Source organism: Hylaeus volcanicus, chromosome 2, assembly GCF_026283585.1.
Source record: "Hylaeus volcanicus isolate JK05 chromosome 2, UHH_iyHylVolc1.0_haploid, whole genome shotgun sequence".
Lineage (NCBI taxonomy): Eukaryota > Metazoa > Arthropoda > Insecta > Hymenoptera > Colletidae > Hylaeus > Hylaeus volcanicus.
In genome coordinates this window covers 16,677,519-16,690,425 of record NC_071977.1, presented here as the reverse complement: position 1 = coordinate 16,690,425, position 12,907 = coordinate 16,677,519, and the positions used below count along the sequence as shown (strand labels likewise).

At 33.5% G+C, this 12,907-nt stretch overlaps 1 long non-coding RNA gene across 3 annotated transcripts; it reads left to right on the top strand.

Annotated features, from left to right (window-relative positions):
- Nucleotides 1-278: 278 nt before the first annotated feature.
- Nucleotides 279-7,372, top strand: LOC128872741 (uncharacterized). 3 transcript variants are annotated; one of them, XR_008456244.1, is made up of 5 exons: nt 279-1,288; nt 3,693-3,756; nt 3,869-4,016; nt 5,710-6,842; nt 6,905-7,372. It is a non-coding gene; the product is annotated as an uncharacterized LOC128872741 (long non-coding RNA). The 3 variants fall into 3 exon arrangements; XR_008456245.1 differs by lacking the exons at nt 5,710-6,842; nt 6,905-7,372 and adding an exon at nt 4,141-4,391 and having other exon boundaries at nt 285-1,288; XR_008456243.1 differs by lacking the exons at nt 5,710-6,842; nt 6,905-7,372 and having other exon boundaries at nt 286-1,288; nt 3,869-4,391.
- The last annotated feature ends 5,535 nt before the right edge of the window (nt 7,373-12,907 follow it).

Here is a 12,907-nt window from a genome sequence, read left to right as displayed (position 1 = left end):
AAACAATGTAATTATTTATGTAATATCATTTAATTTATTTTCTATTAAATGTTAAGTACGTCATAACATGGTTAATATCGAATTTCTCATCTCTCTAATGCTGTACACTATTCACACGCACTCTGCACTCTTTAACGCCTCGATTTACAATGGCCGCTCTTCGCTCAGTGTAACATTTAAATCGAACTCATACTTACCAACATACTGTGAAAAATACTGTTTCGAATTCTATTTTACTATATCACGTTGGTAATTATGAGCACGTTTTAAATATGTTGAACTGAACGAAGAGCGGCCATTGCAACTTGAGGCGTCAGAATGTGCGGAGTGAGTGTAGTGTGGAGCGGTGGAGTTGATAATCGATTTAGAGCCAGATTCGCAAAAGTTAGTGTTGGATCGATGATTGAATTAAAATTGAAATTTTCGAACGACATCAGTTATGGATGACAATACCACCAAGAGTTGATGCTTTTCTAATATACTAAAATTAAAATTGATGCTTGGGAGTTGGAAAACCAAACGCAGATAATCAGTGCAAGAATTACTATATCTTCTTTTTTAAAGACTGATTTTTACAAATTCAAAGAAGCCTGATTTGGCTTGGCTTATGAACCTTAGTATACATTAGTGTTTTTAATATTTTTTAAATTTCATCACATGATTTAGATACAAATTGACGTTCGATTTGCTTTATAATTTGATTCTATTCTTGTCTTGTTGTATATTATTCATCTTTCTGAATATTTACTGTTATCTTATTTTACTGTTTTACCAGAACTTAGTATAAATTAGTGTCTTTAATATTTTTTTTTTAATTTGAACATCAAATTCACGTACAAATTGACATTCTATTTGCTCTAAAATTTGTTTCTAGTTTTCTCTTAGTGTTGCATATTTTCGTACATACCGATCGAAGCCAAAAATCGAAAATGGATTTATTTCAAATAATAATGCTCATATTAATTATCTGCATTATTAATTTGCTCTTAGCATATTCTAGACTTAATAGTTTTCTTTTGTATTTGGATCAATATACTACCAATGAGACTGCTGTAGAAAGCTCCTCTTACCATATTTACAATTACACCAAATTTATGAATTATTCCAAGTTTTTTTAAAGTTATATAAACATTGAATATTAAAATTGAACAAATCACTTCTGAATACTGCGGAAATGAATATATCCGTTATGTCACTGTAATCAATTCCAAAGTGCAGCGATCAACACCCGAATCGATTGTAACTGTTCAGGAAAATTCACTATAAATATCTTGGAACATGTTATACGGTAAGCTGGAAAATTTGGTCATTACTCGTGAAATAATTAATACCTATACTTTGAATGCAATTTTTTATATAGTAGGTAGATTTAATTCAAATTCGACACGTATCCAACTGACAGCTTCTATTTCTTTACTTCAATTTTTTTCGTTTCTTTTATCTACTTCTGCTACTTCTTTACTTTCTTTACTTAAGGGCACGAAGGGGGGCACAAGACTGTAAAGCTCCTAAAAAGAGAAACATTTTTAGAAATTCTTTAAAGGGACTCTATACGATGAATCCATTTGAGACTTTTACCATATTTTATTAGACATTTAAACAAACAGAAACTGGTCTCATTAAAAAGAATCTGCTGCTGTTTGGTTAAAACTTTATGATCAGGGCGTATATTTGAAATCAAAAAACGAAAAATTTTCTTATACTAGATACCTTTGGCTATGTCTTGACATAGGATCAATTCAATTGTTCATAAAACTAGGAAATGGTGGACATTCGAAGGAAAATTCAAAAATTTTCCTTCAATATAGAAAATGTAATATTCAGTATAAAATACGCTCCGCATTTTCCTTTATATGAGAATTATTACCTCGTGCAGTTTTACGACTCCCCTTTCTTTCTTTATTAAGTCTCTGTCTTTTGTTATTACTTTTCATTTTACTCATCGTGTGTACCTTTTCTTACCTCAATACCTGTATGCACAAACATTTTATTTAGAGAGTTTGTATGTGTTGCGTGCTGGTGATTGCTTTTTCTTGTGCTTTAATGTATGTGAAGATAAACTTACATGCCCATGCCCATATTACTTTCAGTTTCCTTGGGCGTAAACAGGGGTGTAGGCGTTCCAATAACTCAACGCTCCCGCGTAATCGTACGTCGAGGCGTAATACAGGATAGACTATATGATACGCGATTAAATCACACACTTAATATCGTGCGGCTCAAAGGAGCAATCGGCTGACTACTTTATTCGATGCGATATATATATTATTTCGAAGGGGGTGTGCACTACGTGTTTTCCGTCCCAATAAATTACATTCATTACGACATAAGTGAAACACGAAATACAAAGTGAGAAAAACAACTCTGAAAATCTACCAGACACGTTCTAGAATCGTCCAAGAAAAGAATGTAGAAGATCTTCAAAAGAAAGGGAGGAGGACAGGGTCAATGCAAAATGTTTAAAGCGATTCAATGTTTCAAGGAATTGAGAATCCTATATCTGGAATAAATATAAAAATAAATTAATAATGGCAGGGTTTATATGTGATAATGGAATCACTAGAGACAATTGAAATTTTTGTTACTTGATGGGGAAGATTCAAACTCGTTTCATCCACACTTTTATCTTGGTGGTAGTATAAATCATGATGTAACAAGTATGAAGATGTGCATAGATTCAAAAATATACAAGATATCAACAATAGTACAAATTTCTTCATAAAGGCACACTTTTCTCAGAAACGGTTAGCCCGATATTAACAAAATTTTACACACTTGTTTTTTAATAGTAAAACTTAATTTAGACCGAGAATTTTTTTAATATTTTGATTTTTAAAATAGCTACCACCTCGCAAACTTTTCCACTTTTTTTTTCAACTTTCTAAACAATTCTCTGTCTGTCCTTAGTCCTATCATTTCTGTACATTATGTAAAGTGAAAAATTAAGAAAAATCAATTAGGTCCAGAGATAAGTGCACCTTTGTACCAAAAACCTAACTTTTCAAGAGACTTGATTATCGATATAAATGTTATCTAATCGTATTTTTTTTATAAAAATCAATTAACACTGTTTTTTTTATATTGTACTGTCTTTTTTATCCTAGAAAACAATATTCCGGTCTTCCACAAATTTGACTGTGCATTATTATCTCTCTATTTTTTGTTACCACTTCCAATGCTCCAAATTAAATTCTGATTGCACAGGACTGTTCGGAATCGATTAAATTTTAATTAAAAACACGTAAAAATCGTTTTTATTATAAAAATGATAACTTGGGCGATACGTTTATAGCATATTAATTACATATCTTGGCACTTAGGGCGAAACGCTGTAAATTTGCCTGGCAGTGAATGAATTTTAGTCTAGCACGCCCGTACCTATTCAACACATTTCCAAAAATGTTTCTCTCGCCAACAAAATACACAAAACAATTCTATGGAATACTTCGATTTCTTTTAGCATCCAAAGTCACACTTTCCTTATCCATGTACATTCAAATTTCTAAGACACCCTGTACAATAAAAAAGCATGCGTCGCGCACAAACGATAATTTCAACCGCGTGTTCTTAATCGTTCACTTGTAGCAGATAAAATCTCATTACACCAATGTACGGATATGTACGTGTAACGTATCCGTTAGGCATACCTAATGTCCTGCAGTTAATGTTTATCGTATTAATATTCACTATAGTGGATGTGTAAACCGACGGGATCCATAAGTGGCTGATTAACATGTATTCGAGAATTGCCCACAGGTAAGTAACGCGATCCAGCGCATAATGGTAATATTGTTTGATAGTTAATTAACCAATCTGCAACGTCATACAGTTTCATAAATCGCTGATTTAATTAATCCTTGTTGAACAGGATTATCAGGGATATGGAGGCAAATGGGCGGCACGAATCGACGCATGCACTCTGCTTCGTGCACTCGACTTTGGACTCGTAAAATATCTTTGCACCGAAACTTTAAGATTAAATGAAAGGAAACAATTTAATAGCGTTTCAACTACAAGTGAGTCATCCACGGATAAATGTTTCAGCGTTTCATAATTGCGCTCTTGCCCTGACTACATTTTCCTCTGTCCTCTTCAAACTAATATATCTATTCTTCGATACCTGTTTTCTTTATTTATGAGGTGTTTTCCAAAAGGGGATCTTGGATTTTGTTTTCCAATATCAAAATACGTTTGTCAGCGTAGGTGTTGAAGATACTTAAACATCATCTGCAATGTTTAATTGTGCTCATGTGTGCTTTCTTTTAAAATAAACAAAACTGGAATATATTTCATAACACCTGTTGGCGCCAGGACTTAAAACTAATGTGTAATCTATGTTATTATTTTAATGCAACATGGATTTTCAATTAAAAAGTCTGAAAAAATTCTGAGAGATGTGTCTCTTTGTCTTGCGTATCTCTGATATTCTCTAATAATATCAGTGAAATCGGATAAAATTCTGTATTGATGTTTCTACCTCTTTACCCCTCTCCCCTCAATTGAAATAAGGACTTGAAACTTGTCTTTTTGCAAACTCGTCTAGTATAACTAATTCTATTCAGATATTCAGATTGATATCTCACAATCAGCATTATCGTCTTAACTATATGTAGAGACTTTTGTAATACTTGTACCAGTTATAATCCCCTTGTTTAATTTTATTGACTATAATAAACTTGTGTTTTAAATTAATGTTACCTTCTTTCTCGTATTCCTAATAACGATATTTCTATATTATCTGGAATAATTAATGGGATCATAGAATTCATTCATTTCATTTGTAAGCGTTACATTATGATCTGAAAAGTGGTTTCTGCAACTCCATAATTAGAATTATAAAATCACTTTATTAGATGCAATTGAGTAACCATTAATAACAACCGTATGACTGACGTTGGATTTTCCTTTTACCCGCACCTTATGATCACAATATTAATGTAAAAATGCTTATCTAGTTCAACAGTTCTAAATATTTATATTCGTCATACCATACACAATCATTTGTAATTGTTTTGAAGATTTTTTGTTTTTATTATTAAAAAAAGAGCTTATTTAATTTTTTAAAAAAGAACATCAATCATTACTACGTTGCATATATTGGTTTTTCAATTTACCTGTTTCAAACATAATTTTTCAATACAAACATATTAAAATCTAGTTACATATAATTATGTAAGATTGATCTTGAATATTCGCCACATTCTATCAAACTTGCTGAAAAGATGCAAAGTCACTCATCTCATTATGTTTGCATCAATATGATAATCAAATTCAACAAATTAAAACTGTGTTTTGCGTGTCAAAGGATTATTATCAGTTTCCGTATACATCTCAATCTGTTCTAAAACTAAACATCATTAAGATAAGTTGAGATTCATAAAAAAATGACTTACTACAAAAATTTTACCAATGGCCAATATTTCAACTGTTTACAGCATTTTTTAATTAACGAGTTATTAAATTAATTATGAAAGATGTGTTCAAGCATAGCAAAAATCTTGTCTATCAGAATGATTGAAAAACAATGAAAATTGAAGCAATAGCACATGTTTTTGTAAAATATTACAAAAAAAAACGTATTTTTCTTCTTAGGAAAATTTAATTACGAAATGTATGTTTATTAACTCAAAGTGTTTATTCTAGTAGACATGATAACTACATGAATACTGAATAGCCATCCGGACATAATTTTATTTTTTTTTGTTTCAGACAAATGAGTTACGAGATACCTCATTTTCAATTTAAAACAAAAATACAACAAATGTTATAATATTTGCTGAATAAAATAAATTCCTATTTAGGTTCAATTTTTATAGGCACGTTCGCGAAGATTTTATTTTGCATAAAGATCCGCAGTCTAATTATTAATCTTCGTGTTCATAGTAGAGAGCGCCGAGAAAAAGATAACCCTATTCGTGTTGCTCGAACCAAGAAGATTACATTTTCATATCGAGTCTTGGTACTGTTAAACACTATACGCAAAATTCACTCACTAGGTGTCCAAGTGAAATTAGATTAAGCTCAAGCAGCAAAGATGACTCAAAAGGGAACATCCTAACAACTACTGAAGTTAGATGAGATTCTTAAGACACGTTCTCGATGACTTGATTAACGAAATAGGACCTAGATATTTAGTTCATCATACTCTTTTGAATTAGTGCGCTAGAAAGGAGATGTCCCTAATAGTTAATAAGTAGGATTGATTATAAGTCTTGGTATTGAAGAGTGAACCTCTAGGAGTATTGTATTAAATTCTAGTAAGAAACAACCCCACAAGGAAATGTTTTTAATAACGTTTAAGACTGGAGTTGACTCAAGCTTCATCTACCTTCCCCGAATGGATCGGACAAAGAAAAAAGGGGTAGTTCTGGCAACATCAAGTCTCCTGGCTCGTTTTTAATGGAAAGTAACTAACTTGTTTAATTATCTCCAGATTTAAAAGGTTATAGGCATTATTCTGTCCCAAAAATGTTTGTGTTGTATATTGGAGTATCTCGCACTACACGTCTTATTGTTACATTTATATGTTAGATAACCTGATAGTGTTACCTCAAGCTTCACTATCAAGAAAACCCCAAAACGAAAAATTCTTAACAACGCTTAAAACTAGAGTTGAATAAGTCTTCAAGGTCTCAACCTCGATAAATCAGACGAAGAGAGGGGTAGTTCTTGCAGCATCGAGTCCCCTGGCTCGTTTTCGATGGAAAGTAGTTAACTGGTTCAACTATCTCCGGACCTAGAAGGTCGTAAGCATTATTCAACCCCGGGAGCTCGATTGCGCGAAACGGATGGTATACGATCTGAAAAGAGAAAGAAGAAAAACCACGCGGAACGGCTAGAAAGTACGAGTTCCACGCGTATGCAAAACGAACGGCAGTCTGCCCGTGGACTTTTTTTTTCACAGAAGAAACGAAACGATTTCATCGAATGAGGTCTGGGTGAGTTCAATGCCTCTCCCTCTCTCTTTTCATCCGTGGAAAAGACGGCGATGGTTGCGGTGGTCGGCTACCGAGAGCAACACATGCATCGACACCTCCACGATTACTCATGTCCGGGCGAGGCGATCAACGCGAAACAGAAAGCAATTCGACCTCGGCCGGAACCAAACTCAAGGACCAATTATCCAGCTACTGGTAGATCGTTTTGCGATCTAGGCGTCACGCGGTGCGGCAATCGGTAGACAAAAATTGAAAAACCAACTAGTGGTGTGACAGAATTGGCCATTTTCGTTCGAAGACATTTTCCCTAGGGCGAACTAAAACTGGAATAGGAAGTGTGAGGGAATTATTGTGTTTTGTCCAGTTTTACAATCTCTAGGAAGTAATATTATCATTTTTGTTAATATCACAATAAAATATCAGTATGAAGCGAATTCATAAATATACTATTCTCTTTTATTCTCATTCTATGATCCATGCACATTTATTATAAATTTCCAAAAAAATAGCAGGTAAATCAATATCTTCTAGTATCAACTACTACATATATCTCCTATGTGTGAATCACTAGATATGTTTAATACAAAGAGTCTCAACTATTGAAGCAATTTTATAATTGAACTTTTTAGTTTTTGAAAGTATATATTATAAATTATGTATTAAATAAAATATTTCAAAAGAAGTATACATCCGAAGAATTAAATTTTCAATTACATTTGCATGCGAATAATAACCCAAGTCTCACAGTCCCCTAATACTAATATATTCTGTTTCCCCCTTAATGTGTCAACCAATGTCTTTACATTATATCGCACAATTTATATACATACAAATACGTATTAAAAAAGTACGATACTCTTAATAAAAATATCGATTTATTATGTCCTCCTTCGTAAATTGACGCAATTGGCAAATCTACATCCAAGTGTCTCCAAGATCTTAATCCAGAGTTGACTTTATAAACAAGTTCTCGAGAAGTAGACAGACTGACCGAATTCAGACGAGGACACCGCAATCTCAGCCTAATCAATTACCGACACGTCGACGAAAACGTCTGGCGTGATTCATAAGAGATTTGCGAGATCGCAGGTATCTAAATATAGCTCAATGGAAAAGGTGATGTTAATGTCTTCTGCGTGTGGATTACAGGGGGATTTACTTACTTACGACATTTTCTCGGTCGTTGACCAGCATCCACGTTTTCCTCTACGAGGGAATTATGTGAAATCTGAGAATATAATTGCACGCGATGCAAATTCACCGTGTCGATAGAGCTTCGTACTCGGTGATTAAACGTAGTTTTGCTCGCGGAACGACTACGCTCGGCGATTGAACGTAATCATCCACGGTGCAATGAAATTTCAAGAATTAGACGATGTTAATTACATTTAGACCTGATGGGAACCATGGAGACAGTGTCAAACATTATCACAGGGTGAACCAGCCTGGTTGATTGGTCAGGATCTCGCAACGAAATTTTAAGAATTGGGGGACGTTAATATTAATCTAGAGACGCGGTACCGTCTCGACGCCAAGTACATGAAAAATTATACGCCACCGTGTATACTGGCGCTGGCGCTACCACGTATCTTTTACTCGTAAAACTGCGATTCCAACCTAAATCGAAACTGCTGTCATTAATATCTCGTCACGCCTGTTGTATTTTCTAAATCCAAAGGCATTTTTCTAATGTAAATCGCATATAAGCTTTCTAATAAAACCAAAATCAATAAAATCGGTCTATGTATAACTGAGATATCGTAATATCATGTCATGAATCTGTCAGAAATTGTAGATTTTTCTTCTGTCGGCAAGGCTCGTCGGTCGGAATTGTAATATGGCTGTCACTCATGCCGCTCGTTCATTTCTAACTTGTAACTGTCAGTTTGGATTTGTGACATTTGGTTTCTTGCAACAAGACTATCTGACATGCTTTGTGCGTACTTTTGAAAACTCAAAGGACTGAAACTGGAATTATAATACAATAAATTGTGCGTTACCAATAGTGGATCTCTTTGTACATTTTCCCACTTTATTTATTAACATTTAAATTTGTTACAACAAGATTTTCTGCCAAGATTTTGTGCATACTTGTGAATTTTATTCTAATACAATAAATTGTGCATTACACATAGTGGATTTCTTTCTTTATTTCTCATTTCATGTTTAACATTTCAATTTCTAGCAACAAGACATTTTGCAATGCGTTGTGTGTACTTTGGAAACATAAAAGACTGAAACTGGTATTATAATATAATAAATTGTGGGTTAGAAATAGTGTAGACCTCTTTTTTCATTTCATACTTCATTTTTAACATTTAAGTTTGTTACAACAAGACTTTCTGCCATGCGTTCTGTGTGCTGTTGAAAACTTAAGGGACTGAATCTGGTATTGTAATATCATAAATTGTGCGTTATTCATATGACATTAATTTTATTTGTAAATAACACATACAAACCTTATTTTACTTGCTAATTAATGTAGAGCTTAAAATAAAAATGCATTTGTCTTTTATTATAGTAAGCGTAGAGTCTACAATATACATAATGTGTCTGAAGCCAGATATAGGAAAAAGATCAGCTTCAGTTCTTTAAGTTTCCAAAAGTATACAGAACGCATGGCAAGATGTCTCACTGCAAGAAATTTAAATGTTAAAGATGAAGTGAAAAATGAAAAAAACAAATCAACTATTTGTAACGCATAATTTATTGTATTAGAATAAAGTTCAGAAGTACGCAGAACGCGTGGCAGAAAGTCTTGTTGCAAGAAATTCGAATGTTAAAGATAAAGCGTAAAATGAAAAAAGAAATCCACAATGCACAATCCAAAAGCACAAATTACAAGCCAAGCTGGAAGCCAAGCATTTGACTTCCAGACCACGGACATCTAGGCAAATGTCTAAACAGTCTCAGTTTGTGGTTGATACATTATTTAGCTTCTTCATTTCACCGCCAAAGTGCGGAGCAGTCAGTTTACATGAGTTCTCATTAGGGTCCGAACGTCTGCACTGTTGAACACAGCATTTTAGCTGCGCATAGTTGGAAAGCACCGAATTTTTCATTGTGTTATACAGTGCCGCCTTTGCACTTTGCTGGAAAGCACCTTCATGTACTGGCAGCTCATTTCGATTTCACTTCTTTTTCTATTTTCTTTAATTTTTTTAGGGGGATCTTCTATTTTTCTATGATTACTCTTTAAGTCCTCCACTTTTTCATGTACTTGGCGTAATTTTTTTACTTTTTAGATTTAGATTCGATAAAACCATAGAGGCAAAACACTATCACAGGGTGAAGCAGATTAAGCATTTAGTCAGGACCTCATAACAAAGTTTTAAGAATCAGGGGACGTTAATATTAATTACATTTAGATTCGATAGAAACGATAGTATTTATAAAAATAAATTTGTTTCTTTAAATTTCTACCACCACTACAGCTACAAGAAAAAATGATTTATAATAATATTATTAATAATATCATAGTATCATAGATACAAAAAAATCTTACAGGAAAAAGTTAGAAGGTTCGAAGGGGCCTATCTTATATTGCTTTTTCTTTATCCAGATGCTGAGGCTGCATCAAGGTCACCGACATTTTTTTAAATGGAACCATGGGATTATGTTTACACATTATGAAAGGCGACGTTAAAACGAATCCATCGACCTATAATACATGGCCATTCAAGGTTATGCATGGATCGATTTAACCCTTCAACAACAACGCGACATTCAGTGCCGGCCATATACTTACATATAGTTAATAAAATTAAATATTATTTCCTGTTCACTTGTACATTACTTGTATTAGTTAAGCCAGTATAAGAAAATCGGTTACATTTTTTATAAATTTACAATATACGGAATAAGATGTGAAAATAGCTTTCCTTAATTTACTATTATTAAAAAGTTACTTATATTTTTATAACGAAGTGCCAAGTTTTCTGTGAACACATACTTAAGTACATATCGAAACGCCTATATTGTCACATGTTTTTTTAACTCATAATTATAATACATTAATATTTCGTATGTAAACCCTTATTTTTGATAACTGCAAGCACACCTCCGCGGCATGGATTCATTTGCTGAGTGTTTCGGATCATTATCCGCTTGATAGTTCCATTTCTTTGGCATGTATTCTTTGGCGAATAGAAGCAATACATTTTTTACAATATCCAAATACACGTATCGGTCCATGATTCCAGTTATCCGATGAATAGGACCTGTACCTTTTACTGTCGTAGCCCCCCAAACAAATACCGATCCACCACCACCTTTTACAGTCGGTTTAATGCAATTGTTATTAAATTCTTCTCCTTTGCGACATCTCACGTATACTTTGCCATCAGATCCAAATCGATTAAATTTTGATTCATCTGTAAAAATTACTCTGGACCATTGCTGGGGCGTTCAGTTTAAATGTTCTTTCGCGAAAGCAATCCTAGCCCGACGATTTTTTTCTGAAATGAACAGTTTCTTTCTGGCAACGCGTCCGTATAATTGAAACTCATTAAGTCTTCGCTGGACAGTTCTAATACTTCTTTTTTTATGAAGATCCATTGATATTCCATCGTGGATGGCAACTGCAGTTTTGAATCTGTCCGCTTCAGATAATCGGTGAATCTTGCGATCAGTTCTTTGATCAGTTTTTCGAGGTTTTGCTTTACGAAGAACATTGTCAGGTGTTCCATGATGCTTAATATGTTGTAAAGCTTGATGGCAAGCCTTAACGGATATTTCTAATTTTGTGGAAATCTTTCGGTAGAACATTCCATCCGTCCGAAACTGTTGTACTAGTCGCCGTTGTTCTGGCGTGATATTTTTTCTTTTACTCATCACAGCACTATTGTAATACGTCTAACTGTAAACACTGCTGAGCAGATACTGGTAAATCTAGAGACGCGGTAGCGTCTCGGCGCCAAGTACATGAAAAATTATGTGTCACCGCGTATATATACCTGGCGTTGGAGCTACCACGTATCTTTTACAGGAGAGATGGTCCATTCCAACCTAACCTAAAACTTCTTTCATAAATATCTCAACACGACATTAACATTAAAATTTCTTGCAGCAAGAAAAAAAATTGCAGGTATATATAATTATTTATACATTGAACGAATAAGTGTTTATAATTAATAAATTATATGAAATATATATATATTCGCTTTTGTTGTCCCCTCTCCCTTTATTTTACTCTATCCAATTAAAGAAACAAATAATAATTTAGACTTCTTATGTAGAGTTTACAGAAATATAAATTTTATTTTTATAGATTTAAAATAGATTCTATATAATTATTAATTTGTAAAAAGAAGTGAAATCCGATAAAAAACTTCAAAAAAGTAAAAAGTTACGCCAAGTACATGAAAAGGACTCAAGGAGTTATCATTGAAAAATAGAAGGTCCCCATAAAAAACTACAAGAAAATAGAAAAAGATGTGAAATCGAAATAAGCTGCCAGATGATTTGCCTAGATTTCCGCGGCCTGAAAGTCAAATGCTTGGCGTGGCCAGGCAAGGTCAAGGTGTCGACGAATAAGAATTATTTTAAAACGCAATACAATGAAAGTGTACTCATAATATTATCAGAGTTTTAAATTGACAAATTATCTGAAAGTCTGTGAGAGAAAAAGTATGGGTATTGATGATATAAGAATGCCTTGCCTGGCCACGCCAAGCATTTGCCTTCCAGGCCGCGGAAATCTAGGCAAATCATCTGGCAGCTCATTTCGATTTCACATCTTTTTTTACTTTCTTGTAGTTTTTTTATGGGGATCTTCTATTTTTCAATGATAACTCCTTGAATCCTCCACATTTTCATGTACTTGACGTAATTTTTTTACTTTTTTGAAGTTTTTTATACTTATTTTCTCAGAATAAGTAAAAGTTCTACTGCAGATATGTACATCAAGGTTCAATACTCTTAGAAATAAATTGTTGATATGACTATCTGAGCTCTGTAGAAATAAGTCA